Source organism: Pezoporus occidentalis, unplaced genomic scaffold (assembly GCF_034315485.1).
Source record: "Pezoporus occidentalis ecotype Australia unplaced genomic scaffold, CSIRO_AGI_Poc_V1 ctg52, whole genome shotgun sequence".
Classification (NCBI taxonomy): Eukaryota; Metazoa; Chordata; class Aves; order Psittaciformes; family Psittacidae; genus Pezoporus; species Pezoporus occidentalis.
Genome location: NW_026915858.1, coordinates 1,287,154 through 1,309,586, shown reverse-complemented (window position 1 = coordinate 1,309,586; position 22,433 = coordinate 1,287,154). Strand labels below are relative to the sequence as shown.

The following is a 22,433-nucleotide window of genomic DNA, read 5'->3' as shown; positions in this document are numbered from 1 at the left end:
TGCATTATAAACAAGCACATTTAAATTTACTGAAAATTCAAACATTCTAGTTACCCAGGCTCTAAATATTAGCATGAGTTAGTACTGTGCTACCTTAAAGTATAAAACACAGGGTTTTTTTCCACTAGCCTGTTTAAGCACAGAGAAGGTCTGTCTACTTTAGTTGAACTGATAACATTTGTGACCCTGCAGAACCACAAGTATTTCACTGCCAGGCTCTGAACTGGAAGCTAGTGATTCCAGGCCAAATTCTTGACCTTTCTTATGTGATTTGAACACCTGCTCCTTCAGGAGTGAATTGCAATCAATCCATTTAATGTAGGTCTTCAAATGTCATTCAGATGATTACCGATTACAGTATATATTTGCGAGAACTGAACACAGGACTGAAACTTCACTGCTTCTTTCATGGACCTTTTTTTAAGCACTAGGCATTTGGTTTGTCAAAAACTGAAACTGCAATTACCTTTGTCAATTTATGATGCTGAAGAGCAAAGCTATTTGTATTCTGTTGGTTATAGCAAGAGTTAAAAAACAATAAAAAGAGGGCTTTAAAACCAGAAAAGAAGGCGGTAACAAAAAAAAAAACCAGTCTATATTTAACAAGAAAAAAACTCTGAACTAATAGAATAATAATAAGAAAAAAACTATTCATGGACAGATATATTACACAGGAATGGAAAATTCTCATAAATAAGGAAAGCCCAAATTTCCATAATACTTTTTTTAAAGTACAGACACTATATATACACATACACCATATAGATCACTACGGTAAAATCTGCATATATTTAAAACTTTAATGAAACTAATTTCAAACCCTACTGAAAATGTCGCTTATTGCTGTCACAGAAAATCCACAGCTACATAGAATTTGATCACAACATGGTGCCCTACCGCAGCTATCCATGAAAATTCAACAGCTTCTACAAAGCAGAACAACCTTGTACTGCAGTCTTGACATCTAAACCAGTTCTAATTATACCCAAAAGAGGGCAGTCTTTCTCAGTCAAAGAGGTTACATTAGCTCTCTGATACAGAAGTAGTAGGGATCAAGAGTTTCATTCCACAGAAAGAACTACCACAACGAGCCATACACCCTCATTTCCTCAAAAAATTAAAGCATCTACAGAAATGAGACATATTACACTGTATTCCTTAAAAACTGCCTGGAAAACTCAAGATTAATTAGTCCTGATCTTACATCTAAATTGCCAACTAGAAAAATCAAGCAAGCATGTAGGAATAGAACTAATCTCCAGAAAAAAAGGAAATGGGCTTTTGAGTCAAATTTGGATCTCGTCATACCAACATCCTTAACTCAAGCAAGATTTTGAGTCCTGGTCTCCCAACTCCCAAAACAGCTCCTGGGGAGGCTTTTCCATTTTATGTAAAACTATTATTGACACAGAACAAACAAACATTTTGGGGAACAGCACACTTGGTCTCTGCTTCCGATAAGAATGTATTTGCTCTCAGCATCTCTTAACACTTGGTATTTATGACACTCTCCTCAGAGGCTAATATTAGAAATCTCTAAGTTAATACACATATCTTCAGATGCTGTGTATGTCACACAGGAGTGTTCAACTACTGAGCAACTTTATATTAAGCAGAGAAAGAAAACAGTGATTGCAGTTCTGTAAATTTACCCGCAATTCTTTTAGTCCAAGCCATTAGCCTAATTCAAACTGACAGTACTTTCATGTTTGAAAGAAAACACAAACACAAAAACCATACCAGTAGTATTTTGTTGTGTTTTTGTGGCTAAAACAGCAAGACTCCAACAAACCAAGTAACTGGCCCTTCCCCTTTAATCAAGGAACTCTCTCAGGCCTGATTCATAGGACCGCATTTGCTCAGATCAAAATAGAATAAACCACTTAAGAATTAATCAGGAATAAGTTACTGATTTAGAATCCTTTGGCATGAAAGGACTAGAGTAAGGAGGACTCAGAAACCCTACAAAGGGAGGGGGAAAAGTACACAATGTATGAGAATACCATGGTTACAGACCAGAAGAGATTAATCCTTGAAATACAGCATAACAGAATTAATGGGAGACACCAAGAATTAGCTGGAGGAATAATTTGTGTGGCAAAGAATTAAGCTGAAAAATAAAAATAACACAGCAGAAAAAAACAAGGAAAAAAGAAGAGGCTCAGAAGAAATGCAGAAGGCACAGAATAAGCAGGAGCAGTTTTGCAAACTGCTGAAATGCTTTGGGGGAACTGGCAGATGCATTTAAGTTCATAATGAGACATTAAGGAGAAACTTGAGAAATTTTGAAAAGTAAAAATTGTCCTTAGTGTATTTGATCTCCTCCTCTTTACACAAAAGACAAAATTTCTAGAAGGTTCTGACAAATAGGTAAATGCCAAAAGTAGAGTACATGCTGAATTTTGTATGTTTTTGTCAGTCATTACAGGTGCTTTCTCATATTAGAAAAGAGATCTTTTTTCACTATATCTTTTCAACTGTAAGCTAGGTTTACACATGTTACAAAAATGATAAAATCTGTGGCAGCTATCAAGTCAGGAAATAGCACACCATTGTAGGTAGCCTGCAAGTGCTTAACTTGGCTATGCAAGCTACTACTGATACTCCCTTTGTTCAGTCCATCCAGCGATAAGGGTCGATGTGACTTAATCTCATTAATTCATTGAGCTGAATGCACTGGAGAAAAAGAGAGCTCAGCAGTTTAACAGGCTTCGTTCATCACTTTCCTTCCCTTCCCCCACCTTTCATTTTAAAGTTCCCTCTATCATTCATGAATTCCCTGCCTCACATCCACAGATAATCTAATCAAACATCTTTCTTCCCCCGAAGGTCACTTTGTTTTTCTAAAGGTTAAAATCAGACAGAATCAATTTGCTGATTATGCATCACAAACTGAACCAATCTACATCCATTTATATACAAGGGCACACAATAGATACAGTTATTCTCTCTCAGAAAACAAATGGCATCTTCGTACTTTTAAAACCCTACATAGCATTCAGGTTGGAAGGAGGGCTTTGGTTGGGTTTTTAAAATTAAATTCTCAGAAACTCAAGGGACTAAAAATGACAAAAAGCAAATAAGCAGGTCTCTACGTTGACTGGAGATCTCCATTGAAGCAAAAAAAAGGTTAACAGAACCATAAAGTAGGAGCGTGGGTTGGGTTGACTTTGGGTTTTTTTTCAAACCACAGTATAAACTCAAGCCCTTTGCAGAACTCACCCCTTACCACAAAGATTTTCCCTTCAGACTTCATGTTTATTAGCAGACCTTCAACTTGTATACAATATCTCAAATATTAAAGGAAACTTCTAAATCTCCAAAGTGCAAATGCGTAGTTCAAAACAATTAGCTGAGACATCAAATTATATTTATTAAAAACAAACAACCAAAGAAAAACACCTCTTGGCTGTAATCTCTCACAAATCATAACAAGAGGTTAGGAAGAAGGGATTGAACAACAATAAATCTAGATGTTCAAAGCAGTCAGCCAGAACAGTTTAGACAGTCAAGAAGTCTTGCAAAACCTTTGATATCAAACTTGCCTCAGCTGCAATATTTGGGAGCCATTGTGTAACACACACATCTTTACTTAAACTATACGATAACATCAAGCTACTTTGCAAGCAAGGAAAACTAAGTAAACCTGACCTTGGGCTCATAGCCTGAAATAGCCAGGCAGTGAGGTAAAACAATAAGAAGGAATTTAGAAGATACAAGACATGTAGAAAATCTCATTTTGTGTACTCTCTTTCCAAAATGTCACATCTTTGTTACTGTGCACAGCGTCATTCTCTAGTTAATGTAAAGAACTGCTAAACACAGGGATATATGTGGCTGGCTTTGTCACTAGCTTCTACTGCAGTACTAGAAGCAGACACTGAATCCTGATGAGGTGTCTGACAGCTAAAATGCTTAGCATGAGAAGAATTTTTTCCCCCTAATATACCAATGGTTTAAATCTTATTTTTTGCAAGAGAATAGAGACAAAAAAAGAGCACTAAAATAAACTGAAGCTAAAGAAAGCAGAGCTTTGCTGTGCCTAGATAGGGAACTAAAATTTTATGCAAGGGAATCTGGCATTCAGCATGAGATTTGCACAATATAAAGACCAGGAGTAGAGAAAGCTACTTAGTCATGGGCCTTTGGATAATAGGAGAGAGGTGGATACAAGTGAATAAAGAGGTCATGATCATCAAGCAGGAAGGTAGCATGAATATATCCAGACTGAAAAATATTCCACAGTGGGGGAGGACAGTACTACTTATTTAATGGGGAAACAGACAATCTCAATGACTCTGTATGTCAAATGAAACTTGTGCAGCTGCCAACAGCAAAGGAAAAGGATGAACTAGGATGAGAGAGAGGGAGCAAGGAGGATAATACAGAAAGCAAGGATTGATCCCATTTTCTCTACAAATCAGTTAGATTATCAGGATAAAATTAACAAAAGGAAAACTAAACCCAGTGATATATAAGGAAAAAAAATCTGAGCACTACAGAAAAGAAGACTGCACTTAGCTTTTCATCTCAACAAAGAAAATTAAGGTAAGGTTCATGGAGTCATGAGGAACCAAAATACTTGGAGACAGGACAAAAAGCAAAGAGCATTACAGGTACAGAGCAGAAACAGTCCACTATTGATTAGCAATGAGTCTTTAAAATTAATTGGTACCATCTACTTCCTGACTACAAAAATGAGGGACCAAGTTCTGAACAAGTTTTAGACAGGGAGAGCATGGCTTTGTATCTATGAAAAAATTTAGCTAATAAGGAACAATGCCTTCTTTGTCTCTGTCTACTCTGCTGCAGGCAGTCCTGAAGAGTCCTTTACCCCTGAGACCTTAGATGAAGTCAGGTCAACGGAGCAGTTTGCCTTAGTCGATGAGGAATGGGTTAGAGACCAGTTGAGCAATCTGGACACCCATAAATCCATGGGTCCAGACAGGATGCACCTGCGGATGCTGAGGGAACTGGCGGAAGTCATTGCTAGACCACTCTCCATCATCTTTACCAAGTCTTGGGAAACGGGAGAGGTGCCTGAGGACTGGAGGAAGGCAAATGTCACTCCAGTCTTCAAAAAGGGCAAGAAGGAGGACCTGGGTAACTATAGACCGGTCAGCCTCACCTCCATCCCTGGGAAAGTGATGGAGCACCTTATCCTTGGTGCCATCTTAAGGCATATCAAGGATAAGAGGGTTATGAGGGGCAGTCAACATGGCTTCACCAAGGGGAAATCATGCTTGACCAATCTCTTAGCCTTTTACGAGGAAATAACACGGTGGATGGATGATGGCAGAGCGGTGGATGTGGTCTACCTTGACTTCAGCAAAGCATTTGACACAGTCTCCCACAGCATCCTCACAGCTAAATTGAGGAAGTGTGGTCTGGATGATCAGGTAGTGAGGTGGACTGTGAACTGGCTGAAGGAGAGAAGCCAGAGAGTTGTAGTCTATGGGGCGGAGTCTAGCTGGAGGCCTGTAACTAGTGGAGTGCCTCAAGGGTCAGTACTGGGACCGGTATTATTTAATATATTCATCAACGATTTAGATGAGGGAATTGAGTGTACTATCAGCAAGTTTGCTGATGACACTAAGCTGGGAGGAGTGGCTGACACGCCAGAGGACTGTGCTGCCATCCAGCGAGACCTGGACAGGCTGGAGAGTTGGGCAGGGAATAACTGGATGAAATATAACAAGGGAAAGTGTAGAGTCCTGCATCTGGGCAGGAACAACCCCAGGTTCCAGTATAGGTTGGGGAACGACCTGTTAGAGAGCAGTGTAGGGGAGAGGGACCTGGGGGTCCTAGTGGACGACAGGATGACCATGAGCCAACACTGTGCCCTTGTGGCTAAGAAGGCCAATGGCATCCTGGGGTGTATTAGAAGGGGGGTGGTTAGCAGGTCGAGAGAGGTCCTCCTTCCCCTCTACTCTGCCCTGGTGAGACCCCATCTGGAATATTGTGTCCAGTTCTGGGCCCCTCAGTTCAAGAAGGACAGGGAGCTGCTGGAGAGAGTCCAGCGCAGGGCAACCAAGATGATTAAGGGAGTGGAGCATCTCCCTTATGAGGAAAGACTGAGGGAGCTGGGTCTCTATAGTTTGGAGAAGAGGAGACTGAGGGGTGACCTTATTAGTGTATATAAATATATAAAGGGGGAGTGTCACGAGGATGGAGCCAGGCTCTACTCAGTGGCAAACAATGATAGGACAAGGGGAAATGGGTACAAACTGGAACACAAGAGGTTCCACTTAAACTTGAGAAGAAACTTCTTCTCAGTGAGGGTGACGGAACACTGGAACAGGCTGCCCAGGGAGGTTGTGGAGTCTCCTTCCCTGGAGACATTCAAAACCCGCCTGGACACATTCCTGTGTAACATTATCTAGGTGTTCCTGCTCCGGCAGGGGGATTGAACTAGATGATCTTCTGAGGTCCCTTCCAATCTCTAGCATACTGTGAACAAGGCTTGTTGCAAAACATAGAAAGCTAATTTATTAGTCTAAGCCATAATAGTTTTCAGGGATTTCTCTAAAGGCACAAAAAGCCACAATAGGGACTGTAAAAACCTAAGTAAATGGCTTTTATGTGGTAGAGGGAACTGAAATTTACAGTCACAAACTCATAGTTTCTTTCACGTTCTCTCCTATGCAGCATTTGCTCATCTGATAGTGCCACAGGATTCTAACACAAAGGTTTTCTAACTTGTGTGTCTGGCCTCATGATATTGCTTGTTCTACATTTGTGACTGTGGCTATGTAATATATGCAACAGATAATTTTATGGCACTAAAATGCAGTTATATCTAGCATATATTCATAAGAGAAAGTGGTTTCATATTGGCTTAAATTGTTCCAAACAATTTGGTAGTGGAATAATAAACAGAAGGAAAATCTGCATTTAGCTTACTTAGTTCACCTTAGACCAAAAGCTCACCTAGCAAAAAGCAGCACTCAAGACACTTCCACTGATCAGAAGTGGCCAATGGCTAGGCCCACAGATTCAGCCACGGCTTTTCTCAGCTGACTTCATGTTTCATTTCTGAGTTGTTTAGAGATGATAGCTATGGCCATATTACCATTTCAGTTCTTGTAAGTGGAAGTACTTTTCATTCTCCTAAAAAAAAAAATAAAAAAAGAATTGAAAATTGAACTTTGCAAAGATATTAAGAGGAAGGACCCTGAAATATGGAATCAACCTTACAATATAGGCTGATAATATCTTGCAAAATAACAATCACTTTCACAATAAGATTCATTAGGCATGAGACTCCCCTATAGGAAGCAAATTGCAGATCTGGAATTGTAGGCACATCCCTGCCTAACAACTTCTTTTAGCCAGTTAATGTCACTTTGGTTTGGTGAAGCACGTCCCAGTATATTGTTGCTAACACTGTAGCAATAAATAAATGAATGCCTATATTGTTTTGCTAGTCACAATACAGCTTTCGATTGTCCTCCTCACCCTCATCTCGGAAGGTACACCCACTATCCGAATAATTTGTATGCAGGCACCTGTGATAATGGAAGGCCAGCACTCATTAATTAGAGCAGGAAGAGGATAAAGTCATGAGCTTGAACAGATGATGGGCAATTTAACAGCAACATGAAAATGTTTCAGTTCTAAATGTTACCAAGTAATAATACTGTCATCACAGGATACTAGTGCTGCATCCACAACAGTCCTCTTCAGGCTGGCTTCTCTCCATTAAACTACACAGTGCTTGGACAATGCTACCTAGATAAACTCTTCAGGCCAGCCATTCAGAGGGAAACGAAGAGAAGTCACACTTCCTCCTCCTCATACAAAATGCTGATTCCTGCTTCCTGCAGTCTGCAGAAAAGCAAAGAATTGCCACTCAGTAATGCAGTCCATGAGTGCGGAGAGGAGACTGCTTTGAAACAATGATTATACATGGCAAAACAGACAAACTTAAGCAGTATTCATTCTGGAACAAATCCTCTAAAAGGAAGTCCTACAACCTTCGAGAAATGAGATACAATCTGCATCAAAACCTTTGCAAAGTAACAGAGAGGGCCACCTCATGGGACCTTCCTTCTTCCTCAAACCACCACTGCTCTACATCCTAGAAGAATGCTTTCTCAGTATTTACTGAGATCAAATATTCATAGGTTCATCCACCAGCACAAGGAACTGAGTTTTGCTATTTCAACATATCTTTTCTGCAATATTCCAAGATCCTTCTTTGCCCAGCTCCCCTGCCAAAAAAGACATTATTAATTTATTTTCATAGTGGAAGCCAAGTAGCTATAAAACATCTGTAACCCAGCCTTGTAGAAACTATCTCCAGAAAAAACAAAACAAAACACCCCCCCCCCAATTAAAAGGCAAGAAATCAAATATGATCTTCAAAAGTTCCAATAAGTCATTTATAAGGTGGTATCTCTTCCCTTTAAAAATAAATGAATAATCACTTAAATGCAACACTGATGTTCAAGCCCAATAGAGCATCTCTACCAATGAGGGAACCTGAGCACGTTGTCCGCCAAAGTCCAACTGGCTTCACTTAATGTTGATGAACTATTTTTGCAGATTTTCTTGGAATGGTACCTAAAAGACTGGAAGCAAATGTAAAACATATGAAGCAGCAAAAAGTAGAATGGAAAAAGGAGCTTTCTGGGGCATCACAAGTGGGATGTAATGCATGTTTAATTTATTTTTTTTTCAGATCTTCAACTTTTTATAATTCTGTTTAATTAGAAGAAACATATTTACATTACTCTCAGGTTAATGTTGCTATAGTCAACAAATGCTGTGATTTCTAATTATTATCAGTTTTAATGGCATTACTTTAGTATTTCACTTCTGTAAATTAAATTAGATGACTTGGAAAAAAATTAACCAAGCATCTCCACCATTCATTCATTCATTCATTCATTCACCAAATGCCATTTAATGCATCAGCTCTGGGCACCAATCTTATGTGGCTCTTATTACCTATACCAATGTGATGTTATACAAGAGTTTGGCTCCAGGATCTTGTTTGGCTGCATCCTGTTCTAAATAAAGGATTTCACTTTCTGGAATTACCAAAGGCTATAGCACAAACACCTCTTTCAGGAAGGCAAGGTGGGAAGGAATTCCTTCCTATTTGTTCTGCTGTACTGCAACTAAGATATATCCAGGAGAACCAGATAAACTATAGTTTATCTTCCTGATTTCTTTCTCAAAGAGATGGGGAAAAGCTCAAAAGCAGTCATGATTACCAGAGAAACATGTCCATTACAGAGCCTGGGAGGGCTCTAACTGCTAGTTATGATGCTGGCAGCATGAGTCAGTTCTGGGTTGCCGAGAAACTACGCTCTCCTTTCCTGTGTTGTTTTCTCTCATTAGGAATACACTGCCTTCAGAAAGCGAGACACTAACTCATCTGGAAAACTCATTTCTTGTGTAGTGAATTCAAAGTCCAACGTGCTAGGACAAGGGGCAATGGGTGTAAACTGGAGCATAGGAGGTTCCATGTGAACATCAGGAAAAATTTCTTTACTGTGAGAGTGACAGAGCACTGGAACAGGTTGCCCAGGGGGTTTGTGGAGTCTCCTACGTTGGAGATATTCAAGGCCCGCCTGGACAAGTTCCTGTGTGATGTACTCTAGGTTACCCTGCTCTTGCAGGAGGGTTGGACTAGATGGTCTTTTGAGGTCCCTTCCAACCCTTAGGATTCTGTGCTCACTGGGGCTTGAATTTCACCCTTCAGTTACAGCACTGAGACAGCAATAATCCCTTCCTTCCTCTGCCTTTCTCTCAATCCTGCACTATTTAATACTTTACATATTGATACACTGACTATCCAGGCCACCCAACCAGGCAGGAGCTCAGAGCACCAGCACAGGGCTCCAAGCAAGGCTCAGCTTCTCAAAGCACAGAAAAACCCAGAAACTTTTCTCAGGACAGCAACAGCTTCCCAACTTGTACAGTGAGAGGCCTGAGAAGTTAGGACAGACCTGGTAATTCCAGAGCTTTCAAAATCCCATCTACACGGCAAAGACCTTAGAAATCACAGCTCCTTGATGTACACCAAGGAGAAGGAGCGTATCCTGGCCCTGAAGAATTCCACCTGACAAGGCCTCTTTGAAATCTCATCCCAGCAGCATCCTAAGAACCCAGGGAGCTTGTTTCTGACACAGAACACAACAGAGACATTTAATACAAATACATGAGATTAGTACAGGAGAGAAGTGCAATAGCCCTTGGTCACAAATAGAATCAAAGACAGACTTGGTATGTTACTTAATGAATAGCACCAAGACAAATATTTGGGAATAAGGAGCAAAATAAGGACAGACATTTGGAGGAAAATAAGAAACCTGAGAAACTTGCAGGTATGACACAAGGAGATGAAGGACTGGAGACAAAGTTAGGACCATGCATTTAAAGGAGAGAGACAGTAGTAAGAAAACTTTCTGACCCATAGTTAGTCAAGTACAGGTAGACCAAAAACAGAATAAAAAGACAAAATTTATTGCCCAAGAGGGAGGCTTTAGCATACAGAGAGGCATTTCTCTCTGAAGACATTAATCTTTTTAAAAAGCTAGGCGTGGTATTCCTAGGATTACAGAAGTATGTTTTACATGAGAGAAAGAAACTAGAAAGAAGGGCTTGTAAAAGACTCAAATACAGACACATAAGCAATTTCAAATGGAAGATGTATTATTTCTGAAGCTAAAAACTGCATTTGCTTTATATTCTGAGACACGTAACACGCAAGGCAAGGGCTTTTATACATTCCACAAACTATCTAGATCTCGATTTTATGTAGGTTGTCAGGAAAACAGTATTTCTACATGAAAATAATTATTAGCTTTTCAAAAATCAGTGTTTAATACAAACCCTATCGTATGATTAGTAAGCACTGTTCCAGTAACAGGTGAATGCTTAGGAAAAGGATGTTTCATATTTTAATCTAACAATTCTCTCTGTTAATTAATTATGGACTTTTAAATAAGATTTAAAAGCAGATCCTGACACTGACTAAATTCAAGTGCAGATAATTAGTGTACTTTGCAGGGAGAACCAGCAGTCTGAGGAATAACTTATTTTCTGGTACTTCCAAACACTAATCAGCACCTGAATATCAGTGCCAGGTGAAGGTGGCTTGATATATAGTTACTTTTCAAGTTGTTTCAGCAGCTTCATGCAAAATTTCCACTGACTTCCCTGAACTGTAAGAGTTCAAAAGCTACAGATAACCTTCCATTCTCTATTTGCAAACCAATTGGCTTTAAAAAAATAAATTGAAAAAAAAAACTGTTTCATGACCATTGTTATTCTGGAAGAACTCAAACTTTAACTATATTTGTTTCCTACACCATTTGCATACTGCTACAGACTCAGGGTATCAGCCATCCCCTCCAAGATGCTTCTGCTGAGACTTCCATTGCTGAAAATAATTCCAATTTTTCTCACACTTGCATCTTTTAAGAACTCAGTCCTTCTCCTACTGGGCTGCAGAACTACATTTCTATAAGAAATTAAAGAAGCCATTCTTCATTCACTTACTATGAGGAAGTATGGCTCAAAAGTCTGCAACCATATGGCAAACCTGTCCTCCCTCAAAACAAGGAGAATTTCTTCTCTTCTGCCTACTGGAAATGATTGCTAGCCCACGCTATCCATCACAAGGCATTGTCAGAAAGAGCAATGATTGCCTCAGGTAAAAATCACACCAGGAAACTCACTGAATAGAGAATCACTGCACAGTGCTGAAACACAACTCCTAGCCCTGCTAAGTTTCCTAACGTAGATGTAGTCACAAGGCCTAAACTGGTTATTGCTCCCTCCCCCGTATTGTTCCATTTAGTGCGCAAAGAGAAATAAAACCACATCACGTAGGTTGTCTGAACAACTGACTTGTGGTCGTATAAGCAAGGTCTTTTTGAAAAAGACTGTGCTCTCAACTTTTTCTGAGCTCTCCTCGAGAGCGATATCATCTCTTGTAATGTAGCAGTACAGAAGTAACAAGGTTTAAGATAACAGCTTCTTTATTCATTACAGTTACTGTGAATATTCTGTTTAGAATTATTTTCAGACTATCATATTAAAAATGCATTAAAAATGTGTGACTCCTTCCCACTCCTTTAAAAAAAGATGGGGGGAAGAAAGAAGCTGAACTAGAACATTTTGCGAAAAATAACACATCTAGTAATGAAAATTCACAAAGCCAAGCGCTCCACACTTTAAATAACCATTTTAGTTTAGTACAGATACTTCCTCATTTCCAAATTTAAGGAGGTATCCCTCCTACCAATTGTATGGCAAGCACTGTCATGCTGAGAAGCCCATAGCTCTCTAGAAGTATATGTGCTCTGTGTCTCGTCAAAATACTTCTTGGTTGGTTTTGATGCAAGAACTACTTGTTTCAGATGATAATTTCTCCTCTCCCTGAACCCAGGCTCAGTTCTGTTTCAGTTAAATTCTAATGTGTTAGAAAAACTCCTGACTTCTACACCATGATATAATTGTACTGACAAGATTCACTTGCCAAGTTAAAACATACAATGCTAAACAAGCAAGCATACAAAAGACTGGTAATATCATCTGTTAAAGCTAACACTGCTCTTAAAAGTGTTGAAGTTGCTTAGAGTTCTACCAAAAACTGCTGGGCTAAATTTATTCCCTCAAAAGGTGATGGTCTAAGGCCGACTTGTCCTGAAGTCCTCACCAAGATGGTGAAGGCTGCTGTGGCCAGACATTACCCTGCATTTGCTAGTTTGAATTGTTGTGAGCAAAGCTGGAGGCCAGAGGTCCCCACAAGAGACATATCTGGATGGAGGGCAAAGACCTTTCCCCCTGGAAAGGCCAATTCAAAAGCACGAGGGGGTTTTAAGGTGAAAATGACACTAGAACTCTCTGGACTTAACAAAAGGACATGAACTGAGAATCCAAGGCAGTAGACACTGGAACTGGAAAAGAAGCTAGAAGGAAAGCGAGAGCTGGTGTGTAGGCACAGAGACAGATTGTACACGGATCTGAAGGAGGACAGATACTGTTTTACGCTGCTAAGTAATCCTGAAGTCACTTGTCCACAGAGGTACCTTTCTCAGCTGTACAATCAATTTAGGCATATTGATTAAATACAAGTCTAAGAACAAGGGTGACTTTCTAATGATTGAACAGTTTGGGTTAAGAAGCAAAGTTTTCAATCTGTTGCAGAATCCTACACATCCTTCCAGTGTACTTTGATGGAGGACAGCATCTTATATTTCCCAGTGAACTCTCAGCTCACAAACTGAAGAGGATGGGAGAGGGATTTTTTTTTTCTCAAAGAAAAAAAAAAAGCAAAAACCAAAAAGCTACAGAACTATTTATCTGAAGAAAAAATATTTTCTTCCTGGAAACAAAAGGCAAAGTTTAAAGGCTGTCTTCCCTCTGAATGGGAAAAGCTGCTTTATTACATACCATATATCATTGAAGTAAAAATTGAAGACTCACAAAAGTCTCAGAGTTACTTATATGCACAATCAAAACATATCAGATAGGCTTTGCTATTCCAAAGATTTGGCTGGAAACTAATATCAAATGATTTACTGGTTAAGGATTCTTCATATCACTTCTACATATATTCAGAACTGGCCACATCTATAAATAAATAGATAAGTAAGAGTGAGTTGGGACTATGGGGAAGAAAGTACAAGGTCTTCTGTATGGATTGGCAGTCTGAACTAGAATGGCTCAACCTTTTTAGTACCCAAAACCACTTCCCCCCCCCCCCCCTTAAGTACAACCTCTAAATACAAAGCCTTCAATCAGTAAAACTTTGTCAGAACCTAATACTGCACTCACCTTGCATAAGATCTTCCTCCCACCACCCTCCTTGGACCCTTCATTTTTACTTATTATAAAGGAGTAAATTTAGCTTATATCATTAACTCATAAGCTGAACTGCTTAACACTGCCAGTTCCCTGGTAATGGTTCTGTGGTAAAGCTAACACACAGTTGCTATAGCCTTCCTCCTACTGCTCCTAAGCAAAATTCTTTACATGCCTCTCTCATTCTATCTGGGATCTTCTACAGAAATTAGGGTTGTCACCTTTTTTTATTATTAATTACCTGCTAAGATCACAGGTCAGAGCTAAGATTAATTCACAAAGTAGCACTCCTGAGTTCAGTGAGATTCATTACTAAAACTATCCCCAAGAGGTCATATTTAAGAACTCCAGTTTAATAAGCGTAATTTGAAGAAAGTCTCACAGCTGACTAAGAACAGAGGAACTACACTACTAACTAGAATGCTAAAAATCTGTGAAAATATCATGGAAGGGAAGATTCTCATAGAAAATCTTCTCTTTCAGCAGGCTATTTGACTGCAGGTATTTCTACCCAGTTATAATACAACAGCATCTATAAAATGTTTTAAACTAAGTAGGAAACATAGGTGATGGGCACTACCATCTTAAAGTTTGTGGGACAGAATTATCAGTGCCATGCCCTGCAAAACCCAAGGAAGGAATTTGTCACACCTAACAATTCAGTATAAGAATATATGAAAGACACAGAGAAACAAAGTATTCCTGTCATCCATCTTTTTCTGACAGTTACATTTTGGTGGACTCGCTACAGCTCTTTGGAGGTACAAGTTCTTTTCGTTAGTTACAGAGGGAAGCTAGAGAGCTAGCTTGGGCTAGACAACCACAACATCTAATTTTTGGACAGCAAACATTCTGTAAGATAACCCCAGGCCACTTTTGTTCAATTCTACATTCCCTAAGTATTTCTAAGCCCTTTCTAAAGCAAGGGCATGCTGACAGCCAGTCAGTTCTCAAACCATCCTAAGGTCAGCTGGTATAGTTGTGCACTACTGATTTAGGTACCACTACTGACTGTCTACACACAAAACCTTGATATCCTGCATTATCTTGTTCCAGAAAGAGAACAGAAACATTATTGTGGTGAATCATATTTTGCGTTGATGAACCAAAGACTAGTTTTAGTTTTTCTTTACCTACAGAAGTTTAAACTTTAAAAGGTATTCTGCAAAAGTTGAAAGAATGAAGGCTTTACATGGGAACAGAGTCAAGTAGTTCATGAAATTCAATAGTTCATAAAATTCTGTGTTACAAATTAACCTCTAAAAGCTAGTAAATCAAGCCTGTAAGACATTAGTCTTCCCCCACTCCATCCCTCACAATATTTCCCTCTCTATTGCTATTAATCTTTAACTCGGTATGGCTTTCAGATAGAGTGATCTAGGCCTTTTGGGAACAGACACTGGAAATGACATTCAAATCAAACTGACTCTCACATGGAGTTGTTAATACTGACCCAAAATCTTTCCACGATACCTCAAAAAAAAAAAACAAACAAAAAAAACCAAACAACCTTCTAGCTTTTTTTTTTTTTTACTCTCCAATCATTTTCTTTGAACGAGTTTAAACTAGCCAAGCTTAACGGGATTTCCTTCACCTTTATATGCCTCTGCATTTAAGCAAAAAGCACCATGGAAAAGCAGTAATTCATGTCATAATTGTTGGTTGGACTTTCAGAGAATTACAGTAGCAACATCACATAAGCTGATAGTTAATCAAAGATATACTATGATGACATGAAGTAGCTTTTTTAAAAAAAAAAGAAGTAAAAAACAATGCAATCAGAAATCATTGGGAAGACTGACAATATTTTGCCTCTCACTGTTGCTCACATTTGCCTCCTAGATAGTCATTCTCCTTCCCCTCCCCTACATATAGAAAAATATTTACCTTTAGAAAATAAAGAACCCTTCAGAGCAGGCTTATTGGATGTGCTTTTGCCATACAATAGAGGAGTGTGTATAAGTAAATATTATCTCAAAGTAAACACCTCACACAAATGTACTGACTGTATTTCAATTCTGCTTTATGATTTGTTCTGAACATGGAGGCCCATTTGCTGCCTCCTCTACAAGGATTACACTGCAATCAAGGTCAGACTTAGCACTCACCATCCCCCAATCGGCCAGTAGCCTTCCTCATTTCTCATATCTAAAAGATCAAAAGTGGAGAAGAATGCCAGAGTAAACCTATCACATGCACAACCCAACCTACACTAACATATCAGTCTTAATTTACAGTAAAAGCCTCCATAGCTCAAGAAACAGAATATATTTCAGTTCTGAACTAAAGTAAACTTCCTATTTTATAGGAAATGGCTTATTCTGTCACATTCTCTATTGCTTTTTGGTAACCCCCAAAGCAACATCCTGAAGACCAAGTGAGAACACAAATACTGATCAGCTCCTGAGGTTATTATAAATCCTACTGCAAACACATTACATACATAGCATAATGACTTTTCTTAAATAACCAGACAAATTCATTTGGTGTCCGATCTTCTTGGTACCACTGTCACTAGCATGAAACATACACCTGAAAAATACTTCAGCACCACCAACACCACGTAGCTCTTTTCAGCAGCTCTCTGTCCTACCCACCTCTCTCATTAGAACAGTGGTATCTACAGCCAGGACAGATGACCCAGGCTTACAAAAGGCAGGAAGGGAATGAATCTGGATCATTGCAGTTGGACTCGATTTTAAAGGCCTTTTCCAACCTAAATGATTCTATGATTACATCATCACTACAGTGCTGATTATGAGTGTTCTGAGCAGGTTAAAAGAACAGTGATCAAAACACTCAAGGTTCCTACTTATCCAGCTGTACCAGGCCTCCCAGTCTCATGGAGTACCTATTATTTTTCGAGTATCTCCACAGAAGTCAATACCTTGGTGACAGAGTATTGTTCAATCCACAGAGAATGCTGCAAAGATTACATTAATAAAAATTGTTAATAGCATTTTTTCACCAGTGTTCATTTGTAAATCATTCGGGTTGGAAAAACAGTACATAGGTTATGTTAATATTTGCCTACAAATTAAAGCAAATATAGATTAGAATTATCTATTAGAACTTCTACTGGTTTATGTGAAAATTTGCCTAGCTTTCTTTTTTAAAACCACAAGCACAGAAATGTGTGATGCCCCCATGATTACTGCCACATGAAAAGCCACAACCATGGAAGTCTGTGAGGTGTAAGGAGAAAGAGATTAAATATTTCAGACTTAAAAATTACTTTCTAATATGCATTTTTTAAGCTCTTAAGAATTCTCCAGGGGGTGAGGTAGACAGACTGATTTATTTCAATCAGAAAATACACACAAGGTTTTGCATTCATAGGACACTAAAGGATATGTGGAACTCAACTCTCAACATGATATCTCTTTCCACTTGAGATATTAAGATTGAACTTCCAAATTCAGAGGAATATCAGAAGAGACACCAAATAAATGAATTTTTATGATGTAGATGGTGCTATGGGAGGAGGCTAGCAACATCCTCTAAGCAAGCTCTGCTCAATATTTTCCTACACAATTCTATGGGTAGCCTGGCTCTCAGAAAGAAAAACTGTTATTAGATATCAATTGTACAACAGCCAGCAACTCAATAAATACAACACAAAACCAGGAAAAAAAAAAGTGTTCTTGATTTTCCTAACCATTTAATATAAAGAACTGATGCATCCTTTAATGATACTAGGGTTTCTAATTTAATAGGAATTAAAACCTGACAGAGTGGTCCTCCAGAAGAAAGAAGCACACAGGCTCACTGATGCAGATGTTCCACTTTTCAACTGCTTCTGGTTTATGCCAGCTAAAAATTACTACAGTATGATTTATACTGCAAGTAGAAAATTTTTCTTTTATTCTAATTGTCAAATTAGGAAACACAGTTACCCCAGAAAGCACTTAAATAGTAAGATCCATCGCAAGTAATTTATGCATTTTGTAAAAGCATGACACAGTCCAACACAATGTTAATTTTGCACAGTTCCAGTCTGGGTTGTTGAAGGAACTCTGAAGATTTCCATCATCCTTAAATAGCACAGCCCCTTGGTAAGTATCAAGTGCTGACTGATTTATTTTTACAGAAATTATTACAGAAATTTTACAGAAATTATTACCTTACATTTTGTACACATACAAAACCATCTAAATAAGGAACACCACTGTTACTTTTCATTGCATCAATATTTCAACCTAATGTACAACTTACCCAGGGGATATTTTTGTGCTGTATTTTTTTGGCACAATCAATTCTTTGAAAGATCTGACAAATGAACATCAGACATAACTGTTCTTTTTCTGAAAAGGCAGCCTCTCCTAATCTACTATGCACATGTAAAGCAGGATCTACTCTGACAGAGAATAATCACTGGTTGAATCTCTGCTTACACATATGTAAAGTATGTATCAGCAGACTCAAATTCTGGCAGCAGCTTTTCAAACTCAGAAACATGGCAGTCAGCAAGGACAAACATTGAAATTCAACAGTAATCAGAATGAATAAAGCCAAACAATACTGAAACAAGCGACATGCCTGTTCCCAGTTACACTGCAGATGTAGAACGTTACATATGAATTGTCCCAAGTCTACAACCATGGCTTGCCTGAATTCTGCACTGTGGTTTTACTTTCCTGTGAGAGAGGTTTTACCATTGAGACACTGAGCACTCATACCAATGGAGCCTATCTTTGGATCCAGTCAACTTCAGATCCAGGTGCAGCAGTCCTGCAGAACACAAGGGGCCAGAGAGCATCCTTGAGCTTATGTAGGAAGGAAAGTATACTTCAGCACACCAAATGGGGGAAAAATGACAAACAGATTGATGACACAGCTGTCACTCTGAATCAACAATGAATGAATAAGCTCTGAAGGCTGAGTTAAGAGACACATGTACATAAGGTTAGAGGCAGAATCATCCTATGCAACCAGGAGGTGAGAGAAGCAGGAACAGAACTGCAACAGCTATAGACAGCACCAAAGACAATATGAACTTTGCTACCAGGTAATTACACTCTGCAGAAGCATCACCACCTGAGATCATTGACACAGCAAGAGGCAGAGCTCAAACAGAAAGTGTGCATAAGCAACTAATCCAGCCAAGTAACTGCCAGAGTTTGAATAAAGAGTATCTAAATATTTAAGATATAGAAAACACTAGTCATTGGGAGAGAAAAAAAAACAAACAAAAAAAGAAAAGAAAAAGTGAATTTCCAAAGACAGCTACTGCAGAATACATCCTCTACAGCTAAGTCTCTAGGACAGTCTACCTTTAGTTGATGATTCTGTAGTGCCAAGTACAAAAGCATCTTAGCCACTGTGCACAACAGGATACTGCAAAATTAATATTAAGGTAGAATTATTACTCAGGGACACTTTTCAAGATCTCCCTGATGAGCTATTAAAAAAAAAAAGACGCAACAAATCAAAAACAAACAAAAAACCCCAACAGCACTAAAACCACAGCTACACATTTTCCTATAAATGCACTTCAACTTTTTCAGCAAAATTAAGGATTCTTTTTCTAGCAAATATTTAGAAGACCATGCCATCTGCAGAAAATAGTTATTTAACCAGTTGTAAATCGTTCATGAGATAAGACAGGGAAGATCTTTATTTGTTATAGCCAAAAGCACCATAGGTAGCAAAGGCAGCTAAAAGAACATTTTATTCCATTTCAGAGCAAGTATTTGAAATTTTAAGCAACAGAGAACAACCGGATTTTTTCAAAGCTTTTGAAGGACACAGAAATCCAGATAATCTTTACTCGGATTTTTCCACACACACTATATAGCTGGCTAGCAGTATCAACCATTACCCAGAGCACTCTTTTGTGAGCACAGCTAACACATGATTTATTTTTTCAGTGTAGACCTCTTCTACTTGGATAGATAGAGCTTAGAGATACCTGGAAGCAAAGCACAAAACCAGCTTTGGGAGGACCAGAGCATTACCCATGTCTCTACAGACCACAGGTCCCTAACAGCTGCTCCTCTTTCCTACAGGCTATTCTTTCTTACCAGGTCAGGAGAGCTAAGAAACCTCACCTGCACATTCTTCTATACATCCCCATTCAAGAACAGCAAACTGAACAACAGAGAGCTATTCCCTCTTTCACCACTCCCACAGGAGAACTCCTACCTTCTCCCTGCACACGCTTGCAGCTCCCCACAAACAGTACCTCTGGAGCCCTACCAGCACTGTTAGCCCCAGCAGTTGGGCACTGCCTTCTTTTAACAGCTGTTTCTAATCAGCTGCACAGTCACAGCTGAGAAAATAGTCCGGCTGCAGAATATTACCATGGGGTAAAAGGATGTCAAGAAGCAATCCAAAAGCACCTGCTTTTATTTATATTTATTCTCTAATACAGTGCTTACAGGCCTGCTTTCTCATAACATACAGCTTCAGAACAGCTCCCCAAGACATTACGTCAGCACAAAAAAAGTAGGTGGTAAAACAGCCCTCAACTAAGCATGTGAGATTTCCCCAAAGGAAGCTAAAATCAAAGGTGCTCCCACTGACCCCCACACCTATCTTCCCCTTGTTTTCACTGTGACCAGATCCAAACACCATCAAGAAGAAAGGAGAAGGTTAAAAGACTTTTATTTTTGTTCTTCAGTTTTCAGCATTTGTATCTGGTATTGAAAGTAAGTGCAACAGTGTCATTGGGATTACTGACAGAAGAAACATTAAGATGTTTAGTGTTGAAAAGGAAAGGCAGCAGCTCTTTATAAGGTTTTTGGGGTTTTTTTTTTGGTCACACAATATAAAAGAAATTAAGACATTCTCTGATCCACTGATTAGTTTTGACCATGAAGATAAAAGCAGGAAACTGAATCATTGATTTTATTAAGTAATTTTAGAAACCTTTAACTGCTACATAAAATAATACAGCTGCTTTATCTACAGTAGAGATTTATAATTCATTTTTGTGTCTACTGGAAAAAAAAAAGCACCAACACATCATTGGAAAAAAAGCACCAACACGTCACTGGAAATCCACTTCATGCCCAAAAGCATAAGAAACAGAGAGGGTGAGGACAGTCTAGTCCCTACTGTTCATTTCAGCCAAATCTGTGAGTTTTAGTTACATCTGTAAGCAGAGTTACTTGTTCTTATCTCCACAACTACAAACACAGGCACAGAACAGCAAAGCCTGGTATGCAACAACTCTGTAGCATGTCTGGACAACTGTACCTCCTAGAAGAAGCAGGAATTTCTGACTGAAGCTCTTAGGAGTGATGCTTAGAGTGACATTCATTCCCTGGTGTCTTCAATTCCCACGGCAATCCTTCATTTGCAGGAGCAATAACAGCATTTCTATTAGTCTATCACCTTTCTCCCAAAACTTGCAGAGGCACTCGAGATCTCTAGTCCTCTGGCAAGTCTTAACACAGAATTGTTTAGTTTTGGTTGTTTTCTTTTTTAAACAAGCCAAAATAATCCCACAGCAGTGTTGATAAAACCTGCAGTTAAGAACTGTCTTTCCCACATATTGTTCTTCCTCCAGAGTTTACAAAACTATGCCGCACAGCACCTCCAGGGATGAAGGTGTCCTTTCCAGGATGTAAACCTTTCCAGATGCAGGTGTCCTACATCTTGGGTAAATCACCTACCATTCTGATGGACTGCGTAAGTTTTCTTAGCAGTTGTGTAAACTAAACCTTTGTAGCATCTGCAACCATTTTTTCCAGCAGAAACTCTTAAGAAATGGTATCCAACGCTGCTAATAATAAGCGGGGGTTTTTAACAAACTTACATGTTCAATCTTCTTGCTTATCCTAGTTCCACTGAAGCACAACATTCCAAGTGATAAACTCAACTCCATTATGGCTATACAGTTATTTGTATTGACCAAACTTGCAATAGCAAATAAATCACATTTCACCTTTCTCCACAGAACTTGTTTATTAGAGAGTTATACCCCTGTTTGATTTGCTTTTCATACCCTGTGCCTTCCATTAATGTTTTTTTTACTGTGTGTCGGCGTAACTAGTTCTCATTTTAGTCCTCTTAACTAGGAAATCAAGAGAAGAGAGCACAGCATGGGAAGATACTGAAATGTCATAAATGGAGCTGTGGCAGGTTACAGCCCTCTGCTAGACATTAAAGGACTCATTAATCAGAATTGTTTCCTTTTACTTTGGGCACAGTAAGTTCATAATACCTGTGTTTGTCTCCCCATCTCTCCTGCAGTAGCATAATACTGAACAGTATTCAGAGATTAAATTCACACCAACTTTTCAAAAGTAGAATTTCCCTACTAGAGAAGCAACAGCACAAACAGAATCTTAAATAGAATAAAGTCCAGGGAAGGATATGGGAAAGACCAAAAGAAGCTATGGCTGTTTCTTCCTCTGAAAAAAGTTTGATCAAAACTCTCATGTTCTTTGATCCCATGGAACCCAACTGTCACCTAAGCTAGAAGAGGCCAAGTTTCCTGAGTTTAGCTATCCATAGAAGCAGTTTGCGTTCCAGTGCCAGCTTGCGCTGTTTCAAGGGATGATGATAAACTTGTGGCCTCAACCACAAATCCTTTAACTTATGAGTTACACCCCAGAATTCTGCACCAAAAGAACTAACTTATTATATTACTTCAACCACTG

The 22,433-nt window shown here is 39.0% G+C and overlaps 1 protein-coding gene across 1 annotated transcript in view; it reads right to left on the bottom strand.

Annotated features, from left to right (window-relative positions):
- RGS7 (regulator of G protein signaling 7) overlaps positions 1 to 22,433 on the bottom strand; it is a 275,987-nt gene that overhangs the window by 247,502 nt on the left and 6,052 nt on the right. The window lies entirely within an intron of this gene.